Source organism: Pagrus major, chromosome 5, assembly GCF_040436345.1.
Source record: "Pagrus major chromosome 5, Pma_NU_1.0".
Taxonomy (NCBI): domain Eukaryota; kingdom Metazoa; phylum Chordata; class Actinopteri; order Spariformes; family Sparidae; genus Pagrus; species Pagrus major.
In genome coordinates, this window is record NC_133219.1 from 41674050 (window position 1) to 41678888 (window position 4839).

The following is a 4839-nucleotide window of genomic DNA, read 5'->3' on the forward strand; positions in this document are numbered from 1 at the left end:
CCAGCCGAGTCGCTGGACATGGTGGCAGGCAACATGAGAGCACGGCGAGGAGACATGACTAACAGTGCAGCGCAATCACTCGCCTGACTACCCGAAGAAGATCGCGGATAGCGCTTGTTCGCGACAATGAGCTTTTATTTAGGTACTTCCGGTGACAGGCAGTGTGAATTTGCATATTAGCTAAATATTTAGTTTCACCATGACATTTAGATTTAACATTTAGCATTTAGATTTAACATTTAGATTTAGATTTAGATTTAACATTTAGCATTTAGATTTAACATTTAGATTTAGATTTTGTATTTAGATTTAACATTGACATTATAATTTTACAAGAGAAGTAAATATCACAAAGTTCACAAATATTGCTGTAAATCTGGTCAAAAGTAACTTTTTAAAATTAACATGTTTTTTAAATGTGTTTTTTTGCTAAATGTGTCGAAAAGTTGCTGTTTATTTTAGCATGCGCAACTTTACAATCGGCGCCCCATATCAATCAAGCTGAAGTGTCCATCAAAGTTAGAGAGTCGATACAGGAAAAGGTGTCCCAGGGTTCACAGAGCCTCTCACTGTGTGCTGGATTTTTTCTTAGTGGAGAAAAGATGCTCAGTCTTCTAACCAGGAGGTCGTTCCTGGAGGGTCTGGAGGATCTGGAGGGTCTGGAGTGTCTGGAGGATCTGCAGGGTTTGGAGGGTCTGGAGTGTCTGGAGACAACAACATACAGCTCTTCACTATGAGGACAGCAAACGCCTACTACTACTATCTACTACTGCTACTGCTACAACTACTACTGCTACTGCTACTGCTACTACTACTACTACTACTGCTACTGCTACAACTACTACTGCTACTGCTACTGCTACTACTACTACTACTACTGCTACTGCTACAACTACTACTGCTACTACTGCTACAACTACTACTACTACTACTGCTACTGCTACAACTACTACTGCTACTGCTACTGCTACAACTACTATTACTGCTACAACTACTCCTGCTACTGCTACTGCTACTACTGCTACTACTACTGCTACTGCTACAACTACTATTGCTACTGCTACAACTACTACTGCTACTACTGCTACTGCTATTGCTACAACTACCACTGCTACTGCTACTGCTACAACTACTATTGCTACTGCTACAACTACTCCTGCTACTGCTACTGCTACTGCTACTGCTACTACTGCTACTACTACTGCTACTGCTACAACTACTACTGCTTTTGCTACAACTACTACTGCTACTGCTACTACTACTGCTACAACTACTGCTACTGCTACAACTACTACTGCTTCTGCTACAACTACTACTGCTACTGCTACTACTACTGCTACAACTACTGCTACTGCTACAACTACTACTACTGCTACTGCTACTGCTACAACTACTACTACTGCTACTACTGCTATTGCTACAACTACCACTGCTACTGCTACAACTACTACTACTGCTACTGCTACTGCTATTGCTACAACTACCACTGCTACTGCTACAACTACTACTACTGCTACTGCTACAACTACTACTGCTACTACTGCTACTGCTACTGCTACAACTACTATTGCTACTGCTACAACTACTCCTGCTACTGCTACTACTACTGCTACTGCTACAACTACTACTGCTTCTGCTACAACTACTACTGCTACTGCTACTACTACTGCTACAACTACTGCTACTGCTACAACTACTACTGCTACTACTACTGCTACTACTACAACTTACTACTGCTACTACTGCTACTACTACAACTACTATTGCTACTGCTACAACTACTATTGCTACTGCTACTACTACTACTACTGCTACTGCTGCTACTACCACTACTGCAACTACTACTACTGCTACTTCTACAACTACTACTGCTACTGCTACTACTGCTGCTACTACTACTACTGCTACTGCTACTACTAATAATGATAATAATAATAAATATTATGAATAATAATACTATAAATTATTATCAATTATGATATTAATAATGATCATTATTATTAACAATACTTATAATATCAATAAATGATAATAATAATAATAATTATTATTATTATTACTATTATTATTATTATAATGGCTTATGATGATGATGATAATGATGATGTGATGATGGTGATGATGGTGATGGTGATAGTGATGAAGATGGTGATGAAGATGGTCTCTTCTGCCTCCAACCCCAGGAAAGTATTCTCCATGTTCTCTTCCCTCCTCAGTCAGGCTCCGTGCCGCCAGAGCCTCGTCCCACTCGTCCGTCCTCATTCTCCTCGACCTATCCTCTGCGTTTGACGCAGTCAACCACCAAATCCTCCTCTCCACTCTGGCTGAACTTGGCATCGCCGACTCTGCTCTTACCTGGTTCACATCATACCAGACAAATTGCACCTTTCAGGTCACCTGGAATGGCTCCTTGTCCAAACCCAGCTTTCTGGAAACTGGTGTCCCTCAAGGCTCAGTACCAGGACCGCTTCTGTTTTCACTCTACACTAGATCACTAGGCTGTGCAATCACATCACATGGATTCTCTTACCACTGTTATGCTGACGACACCCAACTGTTCCTCTCTTTTCCCCCATCCTCCTCCAACACCCATGTTGCAACGTGCATCTCAGAATGTCTGGCAGACATCTCCGCGTGGACAACTGAGCATCACTTCAAGCTCAGCTGATGATGATGATGAATGTGATGATGATGGTGATGATGGTCGTGATGATGATGATGATGATGATGATGATGATGATGGTGATGATGATGATGATGATGATAATGATGATGGCGATGGTGATGATGGTGATAATGATGATGGTGATGATGGTGATGATGGTGATAATGATGATGGTGATGATGATGATGATGGTGATGATGATGGTGATGATGATGATGGTGATGGTGATGATGATGGTGATGGTGTTGATGATGATGATGATGATGATGATGGTGCTGATGATGCTGGTGATGTGTTGGTGATGAAGATGGTGATGATGGTGGTGATGATGGTGATGATGGTGATGATGATGATGTGATTGTGATGATGATAGTGATGATGATGGTGATGTGTTGGTGAAGATGATGATGATGATGGTGGTGATGATGGTGATGGTGGTGATGGTGATCGTGATGATGGTGGTGATGATGATGGTGATGTGTTGGTGATGATGATGATGATGATGATGATGGTGGTGATGATGGTGATGGTGGTGATGGTGATGATCATCTTATCCCATGCCCTGGCTAAACGAGGACTTGTTAAGTCTCAGAAAAAGCTGCAGAAAACAGGAACGCCAGTGGCGTCATTCTAGACTGGAGGGTCATTATCAAACATGGCAAGACAGCCTGACCACTTACCAGTCCAGAATGTCTGCCGCGAAGGCAGCCTACTATTCTAATCTGATTTTGAATAACAAGCACAACCCAAGGCTGTTATCTGACACTGTTTCTAAGTTGACGCAAGATCGACAGCTAGTCATCAGCACTGACCTCTCAGCACAGGATTTTATGGAATATTTTAATAATAGAGTGGAGGACATCAGATCCAGAGTAACCCAGACTTTTGCTGGGGGATCAGACTCTGTTGTCAGTATAAGTAGCTCTGTAGAACAAGGTCTCTCCGTTTTTTAACCTACCTCCTTGGCTGCTCTAACTAAGATCGCTATGGCTGCAAGAAGCATGACCTGCTCTCTTGATCCTCTCCCGGCATGGGTTGTAAAGGAGCTTTGGCCAACACTAGGTTTATATATTTTAGATATACTTCATCTCTCGCTAGCAACTGGAGTGTTTCCGTCATGTTTTAAGACTGCTGTGGTTAAACCTTTATTAAAGAAACCAAATCTTGATGCAAACTCCTTAGCTAATTATAGACCAGTCTCAAATCTAGCTTTTTTATCCAAAGTCTTTGAGAAAGTGGTCTCACACCAACTTTTACAGTTCCTGTCTTCGAATGATCTATTTGAGCCACTACAGTCTGCCTTTCGTGCTAATCACTCTACAGTAACAGCACTCACTAAAGTGGTGAACGATTTATTATTGGCCCTAGATTTGGAGACAACATCTGTCTTGCTGTTGTTAGAACTTAGCACTGCGTTTGATACAGTGGATCACGATATACTTTTGGACAGGCTCGAAAACTATTTTGGCATCTTAGGCCAGGCGCCTAAATGGTTAAGATCTTACCTGTCAGATCGATCTCAGTGTGTTCTATATAACAACAGGTTTTCTGAGTCTTGCCCTGTTAGGTACGGGGTTCCACAAGGCTCGGTCCTAGGTCCACTGCTGTTTTCATTATACTTGGCACCACTAGGTCTGATTATGCGTTCTTTTGGAATTGTTTTTCACTGTTATGCCGATGATTTGCAAATATATATGCCAGTTGTTGCAGAAAATGGGTCTTGCTCTGATAAACTTACAGCCTGTTTGGCCACTGTGAGGACCTGGCTACTAACAAACTTTCTGCTGCTTAATGCAGCTATGACCGAAATGATAGCTATTGGACCGGCAAAGTTATGCCACCGGTTTGATCACTTTACTGTGTCTCTGGATGAATGTGTTATTCACTGCAAGGATAAGGTAAAAAGGTGACAAAAGCAGCATTTTTTCACCTCAGAAAAATCGCTAAGATCAGATCTATCCTCTCATTAAAAGATGCAGAGACTCTTATTCATGCCTTTGTGACTTCAAGGTTAGACTATTGTAATGTGCTTTTATCGGGGCTGCCCAAAAAGAGCCTTCGTGGTCTGCAGTTGGTCCAAAATGCAGCAGCCCGTATGCTGACCGGACTGTCACGATATGAACATATTAGCCCTGTGTTGGCCTCTCTTCATTGGCTCCCTGTTCGGGTCAGAG